Genomic DNA, 23264 nt, shown 5'->3' on the forward strand with positions numbered 1-23264 from the left:
ACTCGCACCAAGCACTTTATTTAAAACACCAGGTTGTGCATGAATTGATTTAATTGATAATCGTTATGCATTTTTTTAAAAAATGTATTAAATTATGTTGAAGCAAATGTGTAAAAAGAACATACAACAGAAAGTGAATTTTAAGTCTGTCTTTCCTGTCGGTTGACAGGTAGTGTCAATGACGTATTGTGAATACTTTTTTTCTTTTAAAATGGCCGCGCGCTCTCCTAACCGTAACCAGTGATCAAGGCTACTGCGTAGTCGAAACGCGTTTGGCGGCGGCAAAATAAAGAAATTTTGAAATCTCACATGGCGTGGTCGTTTGGATGATGGAGTAACGAGACTCAATCCAAGGAGTCTTATGGTGACGACGCAACTCTCGGTATGGTGGAGGCAGTCAATGCTTGGATAATTGCAGCATATATATATATATATATATATATATATATATATATATATATATATAACCTACTGGCGGTCGCCAGTAGGTATTTATAGTTAGGACCTAGTTACCATAGGAAATCCCCAACATTCTATTAGGAATAACTTTGGCGCCGATTGAGGGATCTGCCTGTAATATTCCTTAAATTTGCCTCGCTGCGCTCCGCTCCTTCCCTGGAAGTTTTGGGGGGATTCGTCAAGCGGGGGCCGAGAAAAAAGGGGGTCCCAAAACGTGTTTTCCCCATGTTAATTTCCATAGGGACATTCTGACAAGGTTACAGCTCGAACGGCTGAACGGAATTACACCAGATTTGGCAAAATGATAGGGAGTGGTATGCAGCAGTGCCTTTTGTTTGTTTAGTGAAAATCCCTCCAGTAGTTCTTGAGAAAATTGAATTTGAAATTTTTCAAATGGCATTTTCTATGGGACCTTTAGACGCGGCTACAGCCCAAATGGCTGAACGGAATTACACCAAACTTGGCAAAATGGTAAGGACAGGTATGCAATAGTGCCTTTTCTATATTTGGTGAAAATCCCTCCAGTAGTTGTTGAGAAATTGAATTTGAGCAAATTATATATCTATATGCTCTCAACATTCTATTGGGAATATCTTTGGCGCCGATTGAGGAATCTGTGTGTAATTTTTAAGAATTTTGTCCAGCTCCACTCCGTTCCTTCCCTGAAAGTTTCGTCAGGATTCGTCAAGCGGGGGCCGAAAGAGGGGTCCCAAAACGTGTTTTCCCCATGTTAATTTCCATTGGGACCTTTAGACACAGCTACAGTCCGAACGGCTGAATGGAATTACACCAAACTTGGCAAAATGGTAATGGGCCTGGTATGCAGATGTGCCTTTGCTACGTTTGGTGAAAATCCCTCCAGTAGTTCTTGAGAAAATTGAATTTGAAATTTTTCAAATGGCATTTTCTATGGGACCTTCAGACACGGCTACAGCCCGAACGGCTGAACGGAATTACACCAAACTTGAGAAAATTGAATTTGAGAAAATTATATATCTATATGCGCTCACCGTACGTGCACCGTATGCGTACGGTACGCGTGCCGTACGCTTACGTGAGCGTACCCTTACGTGCGCGAGCGAGTTTCTGATTGGCTGGCAGTCGACTGTCAACATTCCAAACTGTCCAAACCAGGAAGTGTTGGCCACCATCTTGTTTTTCAGGAGAACTGAGGCACAAGAGAGCCCAAAACAAGAGTGGAAAACACAAAAAGGGGACAGGGTAGAGACACCCCAACCCTCTAGCCCTTCCCAGGGGGTCCCAGAAGGACCCCCAAGGGCAAAAAAAAAAACAAACAAAAAAATTCGAAAAAAATCACGGGGTACGCGCACCGTACGCATACGGTACGCGTACCGTGCGTGTACCCCGTGAAATTTAAAAAAAATAAAAAATGTTTTGCACTTGGAGGTCCTTCTGGGACCCCTTGAGAAGGGCTAGGGGTCAGGGAGTCTCAACCCTGCCCCCTTTTCACGTTTTCCACTATTGTTTTGTGCTCTCTTGTGCCTCACTTCTCCTGAGAAACAAGATGGCTGCTCAGGTGGTCCCAGAAGGATAATAACATATATAAACGTTATACGCTAATAGAATTAGCATTTACAAAGCCTTTGAAATTTATTGAAAAACAAATATAGGTTTCACATCTGATATAGTTAGGAATTAGCATTTAAAAAACCTTGCAAATTCACTGAAAACACCATAGATTTCAAGCCTTATATAGTTAGGAATTAGCATTTAAAAAACCTTGCAAATTCACTTAAAAAAACATAGGTTTGAGGCCTTATATAGTTAGGAATTAGCATTTAAAAAACCTTGCAAATTCACTTAAAAAACTATAGGTTTCAGGTCTTATGTAGTTGGGAATTAGCATTTTAAAAACCTTGCAAATTCACTCAAAAAACCATAGGTTTCAGGCCTTATATAGTTAGGAATAAGCATTTAAAAAAACATTGAAATTGCTCCTATATAGTTAGTTGTACTAACTATATTTCGCGCACCCGCAATCCACTGCTGATGATGTCACATATTACATCATTCATGACATGGTCAGTGACATCACTGATGACATCACTGATGACATCTCAAATGACATCACTGATGACATCACTGATGTCTACAGCTCACCTCACCTTTGTTTATTTAACATGTTCCATTATTATAAGTGTTCTCCCAATGTTCATGGTAGTGTTTTCTCTTGCAAAAGGTCTCTGGTTTGTGTGCATCAGCATATCCGCTGCCTTCAATAGTCACTTTGCGAATATTTTGCCTAATATTTTAGTGCCATTGGTATTCATAATCGTTCTGAGTATCTGGGAGCTCCCCTTTGTTATTGCTTCATTGTACATTGCCAGCATGCATGGGGCAAATATCCCTAAAGTTAGAAAATGTTTGTTTTTCTATAGATAGTTAAATGTTGATACATATTCCAATGCTATTGCCTGTCATCAATTCACTGTTTGAAAAAACTAAATGAATAAAGGGCTCATTTGTAGTTTGGCGGACGGAGGTATACTCTGTTAGTGTGGCGGTGTAAAGTACGCTGTTGCCCTGACAGAGTCCCTGTTTGCCAACTGTTGAGATTGGCACTGGCATCACGGCAGTGCCTGTCAATGCATTATAAGTTTAAAGTCAACATGATGGAGCCGCACAGCACTCTTACAATGTTTTTCTTTTAAAAACCCAAAGTGAAATAAAACTAAAGGAACGCCCCCCTTGTTACAAAAGTTGTCTGTCCTTGTGTGGTAGGCGTTTTTCAGTTTTCACTGCCACTTACTACCAGGATTTACCTGATGGTGATGGACAGTGAAAACTCACTATGTGTTCACACAATCTGGATCAAGTGGGCAGACACAAAACCTTCAACCTCCCTTACTCTGTTGAGCTGCTGGACGGTTAAGTCATCGCTGGAGATAGACTAGCCTTTTTTGTTGACATAATGATGGCCTACCCAACTATAACCGAGACAGGCGTACATTCAGTTTGGGAGAGGGTACTCTGTCACAAAGATGATGGAGTACCCACTCCGACAAACTATAAATCAGGCCCTAACTATTCAGAGTTTGACTGGGCATTAGCTTAAAATGGCAGCTCCCCTTCTGTTTCAAGGTGTCTTCAGTACAATTGGTCACATTGTTGCCTATTAACATATCTAAAGGTGAGAGGATCTAATTCACAATAGTTCTAATTTTTGATTCCATTTGTGCAAATGGGTTTCAAAGTGCTAGTGCTATACATATATAATATTATATAATTAAGTAAGGCTGGGAGCAGCCCGTTAGCATGGGAAGGGCATTTTGTTGTTAACTAACAACTGTGGCACCGTCCGACTAATCCTCACAAAGCTTAATAAAGAAAAGTTAGTCCACCTCAGCTCCTTCCTGGACAAACGTTTCATAGTGATACGTGAAATAGGGTTAAGAAAAAGGGGATGGCCCCAAAACTTGTTTTCCCAATGCAATTTTCTATAGGGAAATTAGACATGGCTACAGCCAAAATGGCTGATCGGAATTACACCAAATTTGGCAGAAAGCTATATCTTGGTCCAGAAAGTGTGATATTGTGTAAATCAGTTAAGTCGTTTTTTGAGAAATGAAGATTTATAATGCATGTACATATCATGCCACGGAAGAACCAAGAGCCGACACATCTAAAGATAAGATATGATTTGCTGCACCATATCAACAAAGATGTGGCGGGAGCCATTTTAGGACTCAGGGACACAGTCCCCTCTCCTGTAAAAAAGAAAAACAAATATGGGGTACCCAGCACCCCCAGGCCTGATGGAGGGGGTCACAGACGAGTCCCTCCCCATGGCAATTTTTTAACGGTAAATGCATATCTGTGGAGGATCCACATAAAAGGGCATGCTCCTGAGCTTTGGAAAAATAAGGGGCATATTTATAAAGAAGTGACGGAGTGCACCTTAGCCTCCTTGGCTGAACGCCACACTCCGCCACTGCTGCAAAGCAGGGCTGCACCTCATTTACAATACGGTGCAGCCCTGCATTTATTCTGCACCGGCGCAAATTTCCTCTGTCTAGCGCCAATGCAGGCTCCCTTGCACCATAGTGCAAAGGTGCCCTCATTGTGGGAATGATTGTTTATGTGCAGGAAGGGGCCCCTTCCTGCACAGAAACAATCATGCATGGTGTTTTGCTGTTTAAGTGGCTTAACACTGCCTTGTAAATCAGGCAGAGCCCGTATTGCCAAAGGAATAACAAAAAAATGTGACGCTCCTGTGTCGATAGGGGCTTGTAAATATGCCCCTAACTGCCCCCAGTGGGGGCTAGGGTCCCTGGGGGTTGGTGGAACCTATATTTTCAGTAAGGGGGCATGTGTCCCCCTTCCTGAGCCTTCAGGTGTCCCCATGGACTCCAATCAATTGTTTTATTATGGGGAGGGGCAATCAGCCTGTCTCCCTCATCTCCTGGGCCCTAAGTATTAGTTTTAGGGAGGGGAACTTACACCGCCACCCCTCCCTGAGTCTCTTCAGGGCCCCAGGGACCCAATTCTCTCGGCCCAATCAAATAGTTTTGGGGAGAAGAGCTTCCGCCCCGTCGACCTTGGCCATTCATTTTAAGGAAAAGGGACATCACGACCCCCTACCTGAGCCTCCGTCTGGCCCCAGGATGCTATAAAAGTAGTGTCCTGGAGACCTCATCGCCTGGGACACTACTGTGTTCCCTGCCCAGAAGAGTGCTTTTAAGGAATGTATACTTAATTCCCTGTCTGCACTCTCCCGTACAGGGAAGCCAACTTTGCTCCCTCCTGGTGAAAGCACAGAAAAATATTTCTAAAGTTAGATCGGAACAAAGTAATGGAGCCGGCTCCTACTGCACTCAGAATGGGTGATAGCGGAACAGCGGCAGGGACCTGGAGGAAACCATCAAGGCCCCAAACTTAATATAAACTGTGGGTGTGCTGGGTAGAACAGGGACACCCAAAAATAAAAAGAAATCATTTTTAAAGGAATAATAAATGAGTGGTAGGAGCCGTTCATTTATTATTCACTTCTATGTGCAAGGAGCACAACATAATTTGTGACGTCTCTAATATTAAATATTGCAATATGCAAATTTATTAAATTAAGTTTGATTACAGAGATTGATGACTTTTTGAAGAAAACAGTAGGTCTGCTTAATATATGTTCATGTGCTGACCCCATGATAAAACCAACTGGCCCAACACTTTTTATATTTTGACCCTGTGACCAAGCCAGTAGATCTGCCCTACTTAAAACAACACCCTATATATTGTTCCATGACATAGTCAGGCCTGCGTGGTGGGGAGGTCATACTGTTTGGTGAGTAGGCGCCCGACACCCTCAAGCCCGGGTATATGGCCAACCCCACGCCTGCATTGGGGTAGATATCTTAAGTTACATTTAAAAAAATAGAGATTCACAGAACCCCCCCCACAGATTATAGTTACGTTATAGTTACGTGAAAATGTCAGTTAATACAAATCATTTTAAATTCATAAAACCATTCAAATTCACTAGTTATCGTTATCTCAAGTAACTATAACTTGTGACCTTATGTAACAATAACTTGCACTCTCGCCATGCACTGCTAATTACCTCACATAATTCATCACTCATGACATGTTCTATGTCAATAATGATGGCAATACTGTGCATATATGTGTATATAGGGTTTTTACTTCCCTTATAATACTTGGCATGTGTGGTAAAGATGCTTGGTAAAGGCCTGTGTGGTAAAGGCTGGGTGGTAAAAGCATGCATAGTAAAGGATTGTGACGCATCATCATACAGCCACTGTAGCAAAAGGAACCACTTATACTGAAGGTACGTCTGTGTTTGAAGAATATCTAACCTTTGGAGACGACTTAACTACTAAGAGACAGTTCTCCATGATGAATGCTGTAAAATGTAGGTATATTGATATAGGCAGAAGCTTAACCCCTGCCTAGGCCACAGCTTGCAGGAAGGCAAACGAGCCAAATACTAAACAAGTGATACTATCGGCACCCAGTCTGTGCTTCACTACACATTGCAATGCTTGGTAGGGCTGTTGTTACCGTATTTGATAGAAACTGGGCTTCTTTGCAGATTGCCTCTGCACTTTTGCCCCCATTAGAACTGCCAGATGCTGTTTTTTTACATCTGATAATGCACTGGGACCTGTTTACCAGGCTTCAGTGCCTGTGCTCTTTCCTCTAAAAGTGATAGTAATTAGTGCACCCATTAAGCAAGGTACTGTGCCCCCTTATAAGTTCCTCGAGTAACCCTGTAAAGCAAGGTTTGACTGTAAGTGACCGGCGGGCCACAGAGTAACATGAGCTGGCTACCGACGAAGCTTGAGATAGCCAGCTCTGGTATGGAATGACCGAATTGTGTCATGTTTAGTGTCCAACACAGTGCTTTTCCACCACAACATAATTCTTGTGTCGAGAGTGAGCTAGAACAAAGCACAGGGATGCCACCCTGCGTGGGTGCCCCCCAGGATACACAGCGCCCGTGCCTAGGTGGGCTTCCCCAAGCCTTTTCCACCAAGACAAGATTCAGCCCTCCTAGTGGGGTGTGGTAGCACTTCCCCACAATGGAGACAGAGGCCCGCGCAGGAAGGAGGTCCAGTACGCCCAGTGCCCCCCCCCCCCCCCTTCATTTGAAAGGGACCAGTCTGATTTCAAAGGCATCTATGTTTGAATTATTTAAAAGTTCACAACTCAGGTTGTATATATGATACAAAGTTAGTATTGGTATCTATATGTATGTACAAATACACTCTATTTTTTATAAATTGGTGTCAGATTTCTTTTGAGTTGTCTTAATTACTTATGAACCATAATGGTACTATATAATGCTAAACAGTAGACTTGTGATACCAGTGGGTCACTGGGACCATCCCCTAGGGAACTCCTTTTATTCCTCTTAACAACAGAGGATTCCACACAATAGGTTCGTTTTGATTAATTTGTTCACATTTATTTCACAATGTTCATTGAATATTGTTTCATAGCATATTCAATAGTTCATGATTACTCTGTAATGTACATTTATAGCTCATTGTGTTCATGAGGCATCATTATATTTGTAATTGTCCAATGCATTTCGGGCTATAGTATGAGCCCTTCATCAGGGAAAAACGATGCCTGTGTCGGTTTGGTAAATCAAACATTTGGTATTGTGATGTACTGGTGCTTAGCGGAGTGTATTTCGAAAGCGTCTCTGAAGACAAAAAATTCTCGTGTCGTTCCGCGTCTTCTGTTGCAACAGAAGACGCGGAACGACACGAGAATTTTTTGTCTTCAGAGACGCTTTCGAAATACACTCCGCTAAGCACCAGTACATCACAATACCAAATGTTTGATTTACCAAACCGACACAGGCATCGTTTTTCCCTGATGAAGGGCTCATACTATAGCCCGAAATGCATTGGACAATTACAAATATAATGATGCCTCATGAACACAATGAGCTATAAATGTACATTACAGAGTAATCATGAACTATTGAATATGCTATGAAACAATATTCAATGAACATTGTGAAATAAATGTGAACAAATTAATCAAAACGAACCTATTGTGTGGAATCCTCTGTTGTTAAGAGGAATAAAAGGAGTTCCCTAGGGGATGGTCCCAGTGACCCACTGGTATCACAAGTCTACTGTTTCACATTAGCGTCTTTAGGGGTATAGACGCCACCCACGGAGAACCCAAACTAGAAGAACTAAAATAAAAGGCTGTGCACCCATCCTTACATATTATTTACTATATAATGCTAAACACATGTACCCCCAGTAATGCCTGACTGCTCTTTGCTGCACTACCAGGATTAAGCTAAGGATTCTTGTTGTGGATTCCAAGGATCATCCACTGTGTATAGTAAGCCCCCCCCCAGCCATGCCACATAATATTCCACCTTGCAACAAGCGCCTTTCAGGTCGAGCTCTGGTAAATATTTGACTAATACATGGTCTTCACTCAGAAACAATGCCAAATTGGAAGAGTGGGTTCATCTTGCAATTACTCAGCTGTAGCCTTCACTACTCCTGATTCAGTTTCAAAAGACAATTTCATTTATAATATTTGCAAAGTATGCACGTTCTTACAAATACAATACAATTTCTTGTATAATACTTGAATAGTATGCATGTTCTTTCAAATACAATACAGTTTTGTTTATAATATGTGCATAGTATGCACGTTCTTTCAAATACAATATAATTGTATATATTGTCTAGAGTCCTATTATGTTTTCTCCAGTCAGCTGAATATGCATCACCAATGTGCCCACAATTCTTGGAAAGGGAGAAAGGGACGCGTAATGTGTGTTCTTTATTGGGCATGTTGAAAGTAGTCTAATGTGCTTAGAATCTACTATTTCCGTTTCGTTTTTCCAGCAAAATGCAAACCGTAATGTTAGAAAATGCGACATACTGCAATGACCCATTTCCTACACCTCACTGACCTCGGCTCCCCCAGCATGACCCTGATAAACGTTCAGTTTCACTGTTCTCTGTTACGACCACTCATTCCCTCGAATTAGTTTCCGCTGCTTCTTGAGAAGCCAGGGATCACCCCACAAATCACGGAGACCCGGTCACACGAGCGCTCACAGGAGCACACCAGTGTCTGTGCACTGGAGGTCCAGCACGGAGAAGGTGCAGACCTGTGCCTCCTGCGTAGGCATCTGCGGAAACACTATTTACTTTAGAAGTTGACCTCACTGGTGTAAAATAAAATGAAATGTCTTCACCCACCTGTGCACTGAGGGGGACGCCTGCCTCTTCGTCTGCCTCCAAGTTGATTTTCCTTCTGGGAGTCCGGATTTCAGCTTTTGTGGGGCTGGGTTAACTGGCTGGTGTCCAGAGCTGACAGCAAGTAACCAATCGGCAGGCTCCAATGACGTAAATCGTGTTGCAATTACTTCTAGGGAAGTGACCTTCTATGTTGACCTGTAGTCTGTTTACATGCGCTAGCCAAAAGTTAACAGATTTAACGTTTTAACTAGAAATGACAGATTCTAATATTTTTTGGTCTCAAGACAGACCATCAATGAGGGGTTTTAGCGCAATTCATTTTACAGTCTAATGTGCTACTCGGGTACATACATGATACATGTGCGCAATAAAGAGATGCAGAGAGTGGGGTAGTAACATAGATGCACAATAAAAAGATGCAGAGAGTGGGGTAGTAACATAGGTGCACAATAAAAAGATGCAGAGTGGGGTAGTAATGTATGTGTGCAATAAAGTGATGCAGAGAGTAGGATAGTGATATATGTGTGCAATGAAGAGCTGCAGAGAGTGGGGTAGTTGTATAGGTCTGCAATAAAAGAGTGGGGTAGTAATATATGTGTGGAATAAAGAGATGCAGAGAACAGGGTAGTTACATATGTGTGCAATAAAGAGATCCAGAGAGCGGGATAGTGATATATGTGTGCAACAAAGAGATGCTGAGAGAGGGCTGTATTACATGTCAATGCAGGAGATACAGAGATCGGAGCAGAGTTATAATATACAGGGAAGGGCTGTACAGGAGTGTTATATCAGTGCAATATAGAGATGGAATAAGTCGAACCGTGTTAAATGAGTGCAATAGCAATATTTACAGACCAAGGTATTGTTATACACAGCCACGGCCCTTAGAGGGAGTTTCGGTGGGGCGGAGAGGCGGGGGAGAGGCAGGATGGGGGGTGCTAAAAACTGGAGTATGGATAATTGAAGGTAAGTAAACAATTTATTGAATAAAACGAATTTCGTAGCGCGCCCTGCATCGCAAAATGCGATGCAGGGTGCACTACGAAATTCGTTTTATTTAATACATTGTTTACTTACCTTCAATTATCCATACTCCAGTTTTTAGCACCCCCCACCATGCCCCTCCCCCACCCCACCGAAACTCCCTCCACGGGCCGTGGCTGGTTATACATGCCTACGCATGCTCCGAAAGATCTTCCGATGGATCCCCACAGAAACCAGAAGAACAGTCACCCAGGCTCTTGTCACCAGCTGACTGGACTACGGGAACGCCCTCTACGCTGGAACCACCGTCAAACTTCAGAACCATCTCCAACGCATACAAAACGCCTCCGTACGACTCATCCTCAACATCCCCCGCCGCAGCCACATCTCAACCCACCTGAGAAACATCCACTTGCTCCCCGTCAGCAAAAGAATCACGTTCAGACTCCTCACCCTCGCACACAAAGCACTCAACAACATGGGCCAAGATTACCTCAACAGCCGACTCGCGTTCTACACCACCACCAACCTCGCCCTCGCCACCGCCCCACGGATCTGCAAAACCACTGCTGGAGGACGATCATTCTTCTACCTGGCAGCAAAGACCTGGAAATCCCTTTCCACCCACCTACGACTGACCCAGGACCATCTCAGCTTCAGAAAGCACCTCAAGACCTAGCTGTTCGAGCAATAGCAGCGCCCCGCCCCCTCCAGCGCCTTGAGACCCTAACGGGTGAGTAGCGCGCTCTACAAATGATTTGATTGATTGATGCATGTGCATTGAAGATATGCAGAGTGAAAGGGGAAGTTATACAGAGTCATTGCATCTAGTTCCAGAAGGCTAGCTTCACTGACTTTAGAAGGCACATGTTATGCCAAACCTTAATTGGTAGAATTATCTGCATTGGCAATAGTAGGAGGAGCAGGCTTCCAAGCTGCCTGTGAAACAATGGCTAATGTCTAGACAGTAAAATGGTTGGTAGAATGGGGAGTTGTAAGTATGCTTCTTAGATTATTTAAAAGCCTTTGATCACCCTAGCAGAAAGCTGCTGTGGAAAAAATGTGGTTAAATGGAATCCTTACAACCTTAAGGGCCGTTAAATATCTTCAGACTGAAGCATTGGTGGTGGTGGTGACTTATAAGGAATGCAAAGGAGGAAAGCTGGGTTCTTGCATTGACTCCGCCCTAGCTAATTGTATTTAACTCATGTATTCTCAAGTCCGATTTGAAATAGTAAATGTAAATCGCAACATATAAAAATTCCAGGACTGAGACATGGTGAGAATGTTCACAGTGTTTAATGCATACAATCAGTTCGACATACTGATGTTTGAGAATGCCAATTCTGCTGAATTGACAGAGCTAGGTTTAATTATTCAAAGAACGATCAGAAAACAGAAAAAAGTGGTCCAGTGCAGCAGGGGAAAGAGTTCAGGCTGATAAAATTGGGCCATTTGTGATTGGGTGCAGAAGAGATCTTCCCGACTCATAATCTCCCCCTAAGGTCTTGACTCCTTATCCTTGTTTGTAAACTCCTTTTGGTCAAAAGGTGAGATGTATACATTTTGGAGAATTTGTTTCTTCTTGATTCCTATTTTATAATTTGGAGAGCTTTGGAGAACCCAGGAAAGAAAATCAGGAACCATTTAAATGCTCAGCGGCCTTATGACCACCAGTTGCAACGCCCAATTCAGGACTTCTTCTGCATTGTTTTTAACACAGCCCATCTCTGCACTGGCCCTGTCATCGTCCATACACTCCCTTCGCTACTGCCTCATACATATCACTCCCTCAGGACCCTTCTACAAAGTCCTATCCAGAACCCCTTTTGTACATCTCTCGCCTTAAATGCCTGGACACTCGGAAATCATATCCCCCGTCCACAAAATGGACACAGACTTTGAAAATCAAAAGCAGTGTGGAATCCTGGTGATGTGGAATCATAGACATAAAAAGAGGTGTCATGGATAGGAGCAGAGCCAATACATGTCAGCTTATAGCATGCAAGAAAATGCACTATGGGCCAGACATACTAAAGGCTTGTATTGCTTTTCCATTTTAAGGCAATGAAAGTCTTTAACTGGATTTGCCTTGTTTCACAAGACAATTTAGGCCCTTAGCCTCCTTGTGTGGATCTGCCTGGTTCCTAAATTCAAGGCATCCCAAGGCAGCGCATTTTGCTGCTTTGCGCCACCTTGCGGCAGAAAGTCATTTCATGAGTGGAGTGTGGGCGTACCCATGCACCCACCCATGGATTTTGGTGCATTTCCAGATTTACAAAGGATTGTAGGCCTGGGAATTTGTCAAAATGGTACACCTCCCAGACCCAGATCTAACAAGGAGAAATATCTTAATTTCTCCTCGTTACTTATTTTCTCTGTGTGTAATGCATTCCGCAGCACAGAAAGAGGAAAATGCCTTTAAGGATTGTTGTAGTGCAGGAAGGTGTACCTTCCCCTACAAAAAAGTCCTGCTTCTAACGCAGTAATCCTTGCACTATTTTTCAAGGGTGCCTGTGTTGACGCTTGGCAGCACTCAGTGCAGCAGCGTAAAGAGGCAGCAGAAATGCAACATATCTTTGTAACGCACTGGGTGAAATGTTAGTGAATCTGCCCTTATATTTTACAAGCTTAACCCCCAGAACAGGACCACAACATAAGTTAGTAGGATGTTCTGGCTATTTATTTGAATGTGTTCTGTGAAAAATTAGGACACTGGTTGACTGGGATGTGGGCCTGGTCAAGCAGCAACCATAATCCTTGTCAGGAAAAGGCACAAGTCAACCCTCAATTCACCTGTGCTGGACCCTATGGTAGCAAGTATATAACAGAATTCAAATGTTCTATTACTAGAAAAAGCTTTGGCTTTTTAATTCGTTGAATGAAGCATTTGCACTAAAAACAAAGGTAACAAAAATGCCACACTCTTTATTTCACACTCCTCAGGACACATAATTGCATCCTTAATACCAGCCACAAAGTCCCTCTGCATTCTTTAACTAAAGATGGAATTCTCCAGCTCTGCAAAAACCTAAAAATTGCATAAACCTTTCCTTCAGTCATGTTCTATATGGGTTAGTTTTCATAAATTATTTTTGAAGAGTTGCTGCACTCCCTGTAGTACCCCCACAACAATTTCTAAACATGTTGGTGGGCTTCCTGCCCACAAATGGGCACCACAAAGCAGTAAAGATATGCTTTGTGGTGGACAAAGGGCATTATGGGCACTCATTTGCGGTAGCAATTGATAATAAATGATACGCTCCAGCCTCCTATTAATTATTACTCTTTGTGGTCTCGAACAGGAACACTGAGTTTTTTTTCTCTTCTCCAATCCTGGACACCCACAGGTTCAAGGCACCAAGGCCCCCGAGGCCCCGCCATCTCCCTGCACTATGCAAGAGCTGGTATTCATGGTTAGGGGGACTCCAGTCCCTTCTGGAAATACCAGATAATATTTATTTTAGTCAGGGGCTGCACAGGAGCCCCAAGGCCCCTGCGACACCACTTGTTCCTGCACTCTGAAGGAGCCAGCATATGAATTCTTTTTCTCCCGCTTGAGGGGAGCAGTATCTTGCTGTTTCCACTGCAAGCAGGAGCTTCAGAACCCCCTGTCGTGGAGGGAAATTGCAGAGGTGGCTAACACCCCCCCACTAGACTCATGCCCAGTGCAGGAAAAGGTCAGCAACACAAAGGTGCTGGCCCAAGGCTTTACATTTGCATGGCCCCTGGAGGATGGAACCCCCAGGGCTAAAAGGTGGCTCGGGAGGGACACATGTCACTGCCTCCCCACAAAATTATTTTCAAAAATACCACCTCTCCACCCCGGGCACACCACAGGGTGACTCCTCATTTTTTAATTTATTTTGCAGCACACCGTAACCCAGTATTATTTTTCTTTAATTTTAAGGCGGGGGAAGGGGGGTTTTAGAACAAGGGCGAGGGGGTCATGTACTTTTTTTTAATAACAAAACATTTCCAGGACAGAAGACCAAGGCCACAAGTCCTGTAATGGCCAACACCACCAATCAGAAGGCTTGAATTTATGAATTCAGCCCAACTGCAATAAGCTATACATTTCTAACCTACATTTCTCCAAAACTAGTTATCATATTTACAGAAGCTCACAAGAAGCATGATTTCTGCGCAAAGATCTAGCTATATGCCATATTTGGTGTACTGCTGTTCAACTGTTTTGGCTGTAGTGCTGCCTAATGTTTCCTACGGAATCTGCATAGGAGAAAAGTATTAGCTACCATCTCCCTGCTCCCATTCCTGGTGAAAGCCACAGAGAAGATCGTCAACAGACAACTGACCCAATTCCTCAAAGATAAAACAACACCCTGGACTCGTCCCACTCCGGATTCCACAGCAACGTTGGCACTGAAACCGCCCTCATCGCCCCCACCGACGTTATCAGGTCCCTGCTGGACAACGGCGAAACAGTGGCCCTCATCCTCCTGGACCTCTCGGCGCCTTTGACACCGTCTGCCACCACACCCTGTGCACACGCCTCTACAATGCGGGAATCTGCGAAAAAGCCCTGGACAGGATCACCTCCTTCCGCACCGACAGAACCCAGAGAGTCCGCCTCCCTCCATTCCGATCTGAAGTTACCATGATGACCTGCGGCTTACCCCAAGGATCATCCCTCAGCCGACCCTCTTCAACGTCTACATGACACCGCTCGCCAACATCGTCTGATCACACGACCTCATCATAGTCTCATACGTCGACCACACTCAGCTGATGCTCTCCCTCACGAAAGACTTCGCCACCGCCAAAACCAACGTCCACGCAGGGATGAAGGTCGTCGCCATATGGATGAAGAACAGTCGCCTGAAACTGAACTTGGACAAGACGGAGGTCCTCAACTTTGGCTCCACCCCCTTCACCTGGGACGACTCCTGGTTGCCAGCCTCGCTGGGAACTGCGCCGACACCCACTGACCATGCACCACACCTGGAGTTTATCCTGAACTCTCCTCTGTCAATGACCCAACAAGTCAACGTCGTCTCCTCCTGCTGCTTCAACACCCTCCATATGCATCGCAAGATCTTCAGATCAATCCCCACCGAAACCAGAAGGACGGTCACCGAAGCCCTCATCATCAGCAGGCTGGACTATGGCAACGCCCTCTACGCGGGAACTACGGCCAAACTCCAGAAGAGACTTCAATGCATACAAAACGCCTCCGCACGCCTCATCCTCGACATCCCCCACCACAGCCACATCACCGCCCACCTGAAGAACCTGCGCTGGCTTCCCGTCAACAAATGGATTACCTTCAAGCTCCTCACCCACGCTCCCAAAGCACTCCAAGACACCGGACCAGCATACCTCAACAAACTCACATTCTACACCCCCAACCACCAGTTTTGCTCCCCTGACCTCACCCCCGCCACCGTTCCTCGCATCCACCGAACAACCACCGGCAGCAGATGCTTCTTCCACCTCGCTGCCAAGACATGGAACACCCTCCCCATCCACCTACGACAGACCCATGACCTGCTGACCTTCAGGAGACTCCTCAAGACCTGGCTGTTTGATCAGTAGCTGCTCCCCCTCGCCCCTCCGAGTGCCTTGAGACCCTCATGTGTGAGTAGCACGCTTTACAAATGTCTGATTGATTGATATGTATACCCCCACATTTCGAGGCCATATTTGACGGATCACCCCCAAAATGTTTCAGCAAGAATCCGGGGGGGAATTCTTTTTTTTTTACATTGTTTTTCTTTAAATGTTAAATAACAATTTGTTATATGGCATCAAAGTTCTATGCCCACATGATCGAAAAGTAAGTCAAGAGGGACAAGGACTAGGACACCCACTGTATCGATATAACACAGGACCCAATAAAACAAATAATGATTAAATAAGTATTTTTGCAAATAGGAGATGGGTCAGTAGAATAATCATCCTGAACAAGATCTAATAATAATAATATATTGTCTCAAAAACTTGGCTTTATTGTGGACTTTAGAGGCTTTAAAGTGTTTTTATATAATAATTATTTCAGTTATATTATGTGTATTATCGCTATCACCTCTTGGATTTCAACAATCTACACGTTGAATTATTAAAAAAGTCTTCAACTCTTTGTAGGGTCTGCCTCATTGCTTCAGACAGAGGGTGCACCACCACCACCACCTCCCTCACACACGCTGGAGTGCACTTTCCCAGAGCATCCTTGGCTGAGCTGTAGAAAGTGATCTCTTCTGTGTCTTCACTCCTGAACTTTTCAACTCTGTAGAAATTTCCTATGATGAGTAATACTGATGAACTGTATCCTGTGGGCGGCCTTGTCTCCGAACTACACCCTTCCGAGGAATAGCTCCCTAACACAAAAAATGCGCATTTCAGCAAAACCCTTGTCTGTGTCTGCAAAAGTCAAATACCATCATCTGTGGAAATGGCAAAGGCCTTGTATGCAAATATGCTTTTTTTCTTTCTTGGCTCACCTCTTGTATGAAGGGCACTCGGCTTGGATCAGTCTGCCCACCGCATAGCCAATCAAACACCTGTTCTGACATGGTGCTGCCTGCTAATTAAATGGCTTTTCTGTCTTTAGCCTCTAGTTTTTGCAGCTGTGGTAACTTAGACTCTGGCTACAGTAAGGGTTGGAGCCCATTCCTGTCATGTGACGCATGACACTCGGTCATGTGGCATATGCCACAGCTCATGTGACATGTGCCACAGCATGTCATAGATTTCTGACATGCTCTTTCATGATTAACTGCAGATGATGCCAGTTGGTGATTTCCAAAGGAACATTTTTCACTCGGCTAAAATAAATAAAGACAGAAAAAGAAAGAAAAACAATATAAAAATGAATTTTCCAAGGTGAGGGTTTGAACCCTTGTCAAAATGCAAGTCAGTCCCTGATACTAACCCCTATACCAACTGTTATATTCTTACATTAAGGGGTGCAAAGCTTTTTGTCATAGACAGAGCGTGGTGGTCCTGCTATTTCTTTTCTGTTTTGCTTTAACATTCTATGAATCCACACTTGATTTTCATGCTTTATAAATAAATAGCCCTTCTTTTCTTTCACTCTGGGACTTACCCCATGCATTTCTTTTTTTTACACAGCCATTCCCAAAGTCTCATTCCACAAATTAAGAGTTTTCTTTCATAGCAAACCTTGCCACCCTGCCACATGCCACAGCATGTCACAGATGTCTGACATGCACTGGCTTGACTAAAAAGGCCACCAATCTCACAGACACTGCTAGGGTTGATTTACAATAGGGCATCTTTCATTCTGGTAAAATAGAAGAAAAAAAGAAAAAATATAAAAATCGAATTTCCCCAGCTGGGGCTTGAACACTTGTCAAAAACCACTGCAAGCTCCTGTGCACTACCACTTGACCCTTTGTACTGCAATGAAGAACTCTGTTCAAAGCCTTTGTGTCATGGAAAAAAAGGTTCTGTCCTTCTTCTATTTCCATGTTGTTTCCGTTTTACATTCCACAAATCTACACTTGATTTTCATGATTTATAAACAAAGAGCCCTTCCTTTCTTTCCCTCTGGCACTTGCCCCATGCATTTCTTTTTCTTACACAACCATTCCCAAAGTGTCATTCAAATTAAGGATTTCTTTCATAGCAAACCTTGCCCCCCTCCCACATTCCACAGCATGTCACAAATGTCTGACATGCACTGACTTGACTAAAGACGCCACAAATCTCACAGACACTGCTAGGGGTGAATTACATAGGGACATCTTTTATTTGTGTAAAAAATAAATGAAATGAAAAAGAATATGAAAACCGAATTTCCCAGCTGGAGTTTGACCCCTTCTCAAAACACACTCATTTTCACTTTGAGCTACCACTGTACCATCTACTGAACTGTTAAAATGCCTTGGCCCAAAGCCATTTTTGTCAGGGAAGGAGTGTGCCCACCTCTCCTTTCTTTCTATGCCATCCTGTTTTTACATGTCACAAATTTTATGTCATGACCGGAGGCTCCGTTTATGCTTCTAATTTCTTTTCTACATTACCCATGTACCTCCCATGTCACATGCTCCAATTCTACATGAGCTACCCATATAACTGTAGAAGTCAACATTTTGTTTCCTCTTTCTTTGCTGCTTTACAGCCAGATAAGTTAATGTAAATAACAAGGACCCCCTGTTCAAAAACTGAATTTGTAATACAGGGAAATAAACATTGTCAGAAAAATTAGACAAGTGATAATACAACCAGGGAAAAAACAGTATGAAAAGCACAACAAACAAATAAAAAGTACCAAATTAAATTTATTTCTAAATGTACATAGATGTCTTATATTGTTCGCCACTGTTTTACTATATATTTTTTGTGTAAATGTGTTACAAATACATTATTTATATATGATTGATTGTTTTTATAATTATTTGGTCTACATGATTTTGCACTGAGTGTTTTTAACATGAATATTTAGAAATAAATTTAATTTGGTACTTTTTATTTGTTTGTTGTGCTTTTCATACTGTTTTTTCCCTGGTTGTACTATCAATTGTCTAATTTTTCTCACAAGGTTACAGCCAGATAAGTGCAGTTTAATTTTTTATGCTTGTATTGACGTAATTATAGATATCTCATATCTCTATTGCTTAGAATGTTTATTTTCTATATGCTTGTAATGCCTTAGTTATAGGTATTTCCTACCTCTATTTGCAGTGAATGTCATGCTTTCTACAGGATGCGGTTCTATGAGGGCAGGAGTGGTAAGTTGCCAATCACCTACTGCACGCGGTGCAGCGCTGGGATTCCGCCTTCATTTTCTGAACACTTACGGCGGTTGGACTCTGACGCTGCTTGCTGCCTTAATGCAGCGGGGAGCGGACAGGGCACATCTTGCTGATGTGCACAGTCTTCTTTTACTTGCAAATGAGGACCACACAACGCGCATGTGCGGAAATTGAATGCAACACTCCGGGATATTGATCAGAGCGTTTGCTGGCTTTTTTTTACACATAACGTGACCTGGCTCTGTATTTGGTGGCAGGGGTGAATGCTCCCCCTACGCCCTGTCTCACAAGTGTGTGCAGGGTTGTATATATTTGCATAGGCTTTGCCTCAACAGGTTTTTGGTCCATAAATCTCCCTCCACATTTAAATTAAGGCATAATCCTTAGCCTTGCAGGGTTAGTTCCACTCCCTGCTTACTCTCTCAACTCCCAGTAAATTGATTGTGCATGCAGAGAGAATGGCACAATAGGAGCCCTATAAGGTGGAAGCAGACAACTACCATGAAGAAGGTGATGATCAGCTAGAGCGTGATTTGGTGGATGCAGTGGACTTCAGTGTACAGCAATCTGTGAATAAGGCCCTGGTACAGGCACAAGGTCCCTTCACAGGGAAGCTGTGTGAGTTTGCATGCCAACAAGACTGGCAACCCAAACTTCCTCCAGCCAGCAATGAAGTTGGCCCATCAAAAAAGGGCAACGTCAAGACTAAATCACAGCCAGAGGTACATGGAGAGGCTTTTGCAAAGCTGAAGTGCAAGAGAGAGGCTGAACACGATTATTGTGCCAACCCTCAGGGATAGTCCACTCAGTCTCACTGCTCACAGCATGCAGAGGCCCTACACTCAGACTGCTCTTACCATACTGAGGACAGTGATGAGGGTGAGAAGGCAAGACCCAGTAGGAAGAAACGGGCACCACTCCATACCCTTCGGGTGCTCCAATTCGAGCCAACCAAAATAATTCACTCCAGGGAGTCCAAATGGGTTCCCCCTCTAGAGGTTGCTGAACACCTTCAAACCCATCTATGGTGGAGCTTTGATAAAGAGGTACGTGCATGCCTCCACATGGAGTGCCCCCGCCAGACCTGGGGGTAAGGTTGCATATACGCCAGAGGTAGATCCCATCAAGGTCACTTTTATGAAAAAATATTGAAGGGATCCAAAAAAGGGCCTGGATCGCTCATGTTGGATGTGCCAAGATAAACTACTTGACCTGACAGGAACCTTGACTAAGATCTTAGGCTTAGCAGATTTAGCCAAAGCGTCCAACTCCCCAGTAAATACTGACAATCTGATTGGCTGGGCTCAGTGAGCAGGCTGCATGTTAGGGAACACGAACTACACCATCTCTACAGCGCGCCGGAGATCTATCCTGATGAGATTAGATCCTAAACTCAATGATCTATCCAATTTGGGAGCCATCCCAATGGCTGAAAGCCTATTATTCGGGGGCTCTCCCGATTTTGTGCCACCTACTAAAGTATATACAAGGCCCAAATGTCGCTAAAAAGAGTATTCTGGAGAGGCCTTTTGGGCAGTGCCGGGTGCCATGGAAGGTGCGTCAGGCTGTGGAACCCACCAAAGCTCTCAACAAGCGTACCATGCCTGCGGCAAAGGTGGTTGGTATGGAGACCAACCAGATCCCACTTTCTATCCAACTCAACCCAGAGGTGGCCGTCCCAGATTCTACCGCAGATCCAGACATGGACAATAGAATGCAATCCAGGACACAGGATATACTGGTATGAGTTATTTCCTCCTCGGAAGTGATATTGGGAGGAAGAGTGTCGCTACTCACAACAATTGTAAATGCATATCCATGGACCCATGTGTACTGGAGACCATTCTGGGCTTCAAACTGGAATTTTACGAATATCCAACTCAACAAGTTTTTATATTCAAACTCTCCTAGCCAAAGGGGCAGCATGCCTGACAACTCCACACCTCAAAGGGTTATGAGACCCATCTTTCTGTTTGAAAAGAAGGGCAAAGGTCATTACTAGTCCTAAACCTCAAAGATTTCAATGGCTGGATAATGTATGGACATTTCAAAATGGAAGAAATTCTCTTACTAAGAGATAGTCTACAGGATGGCGACTGGATGGTCCGTATGGTCCTGGAGGATGCCTACCTCTCCATACCCATATTCCCACCTAACAGATGGTTTCTACAGTTCTTAAAACGAGGAGAGTGCATGGAATTCACATCCCTTCCATTTGGACTCTCATTGGCCCCGTGGTGTTTAACTAAATTGATGAGAACAGCGTAGAAGCACTGAGGGCTTGAGGACTATGTCGAATTGACTGGAGAACCTCCTGTTGATGGTCCAGGACCTTCAGACACTCAGAACTCATTTATGATGGACTACACAACTTATTCAGAGTCTGGGATTCCTGATCAACTCCCAGAAGTCAGTCCTGTCACCAGTCCATTAAATGGCATTTCTGGGTTTCCAGATAGAATCAGTCTGAGCACAATTGCTCCTTCCAACCCAAAAGATTTGGAATAACAAAAGGGACTGTAGGTCTGCGTTGTACAAACAGACTGTTTCATTGAGGTAGATCGCCAGAATTGTGAGACTCCTGGCCTCATCGATACAAGCCATATTTCCAGGCCCCCTCCATTAGAGAGCCCTTCAGAGATAAAAAAAATTCCAACACTTACGGAAGGGTCTATCTTACACAGAACAAGTCCCCCATTGATGGGCAAAGCCAGGATAGAGATAACATGGTGGTTGGACGACATGGAATCCGGGAATGGTCGAGCCATTTTAGGCTCCTCTCCAGAAATAGGAATCGAATTGGATGCCAGCTGGTTGGGTTAGAGAGTGATGTGCGGGACGATGTAGAAAGGGGGTCGGTGGTTGGAGGCAGAGCTCAGGCTCCACATAAATTGCATGGAACTCCTGCAGGCTCTTTCACCAGCAAGAGTCTCTCCCCGATAAAGACGGACTATTATATATGACTGAGAATGGACAACATCTCATCAGTTCGCTACGTCAACAAGCTCAGGGGGAAGAAGTCCTGTCTACTAGCAGAGATTGCCACGGACTTCTGTCACTTCTGCCTCAATCATTGCATCTCCCTCATAGTCGAGCATCTACCGTGCAAGAGAAACACCATTGCCGAGTGGAACTCCAGACACTTACGAGATTTCAGCGACTGGAAACTGAATCACTCCGTTTTTCAAGCTCTGAACATATTGTAGGACCTGTGTGAAATAGATCTGTTCGCATCATGACTCAATCGGCAACTGCCACATTTTTTGAGCTTGCACCCAGATCCGATGCCTAGGTGACAAATGCATTCATAGAGAACTAGGATCAGTTCTGAAGCTGTGCCTTTACCCCATTCCTGATGATTCCCTGTGTCCTGTCACAGATCAGTTGACAAGGAGCAGAAATCATTTTGGTGACAACTTACTTTAGAGTGCAACCTTGGTTCCCAGTAACTCTAACTCTAGGGAGTGCGCCTCAAGTTCTACTCCCAGTTCAGCCGGATCTCCTCCTAGACATGGAAGGTATTCCTCACCCATTGAATCTATCAGGTCAACGCAAGCTGATGGCTTGGATGGTTTCAGGCAAAGATGGCATACCCAAGGCATTTCACAACAAGCAGCATCCTTCATCAGGCAGGCCTGGCCAGATAACACTCATAAAAGATATTCTTTAGCTCGAAGGAGATGGTGTGCTTGGTGCAACACATAGAGTGTTGAACCAGTGGGGGCACAACATTGTATAGTAATAAACTTTCTATCAGAACTAACATCTTCCGGTTTAGCATACCGAGCAGTTCATAACTTCAGATCGGCAATCTCCGCAGGACACCTCCCAGTAGAGGGTAAAATATTGGATGAACACCTTCTAGTCTGCAAATGGGTGAAAGGTATCCATATGGTCAACCCTCCGAGACTCAGGTATACACCCATTGGGGGACGGGAATGTTGTTCTCAAATTCTTGGCGCAATGGCCTGCAAACAAATATTTGTCATGCAAACAGCTTTCGGGCCAAGCTCACAATGTTATTATGTCTGATTTCCTGTAATAGGGTATTGGTCTTATGAGTAGTGGATCTATCAGGTCGAGTATTCTCTCCAGAAGGCATTTTATGTACTATCACACGTAGCACCAAATCTATTTCCATGTTTGTAACCTATCCAAGTTTCCTAAACAGTAGTAAAGTATGTGTGCTGCAATGCTTAAAGGTTTATGAAATTGCTACTTGTAATATGAAATAGGAGGCTGGAGGACAACTACTCATTGCCTTACAAAAACCCTAAAAACCAGTGTCTGCAGCTACCTTAGCCAGGTGGATGAAATGACTATGGCAGACGCAGGAGTCAAAATGTTTGTCTTTGTGGTG

General features: G+C 43.8%; 1 protein-coding gene across 1 annotated transcript in view; it reads right to left on the reverse strand.

Moving 5' to 3' along the window:
- LOC147717690 (butyrophilin subfamily 2 member A1-like) overlaps positions 1–9246 on the reverse strand; it is a 141559-nt gene extending 132313 nt beyond the window's left edge. The window contains exon 1 of the mRNA XM_086924481.1: positions 9183–9246. The gene's annotated coding sequence lies outside the window, so the exon portion shown is untranslated. The remainder of the gene's footprint in view (positions 1–9182) is intronic.
- Between the last annotated feature and the right edge of the window lie 14018 nt (positions 9247–23264).

This window comes from Lissotriton vulgaris, chromosome 5 (assembly GCF_964263255.1).
Source record: "Lissotriton vulgaris chromosome 5, aLisVul1.2, whole genome shotgun sequence".
NCBI classification, from domain to species: Eukaryota; Metazoa; Chordata; class Amphibia; order Caudata; family Salamandridae; genus Lissotriton; species Lissotriton vulgaris.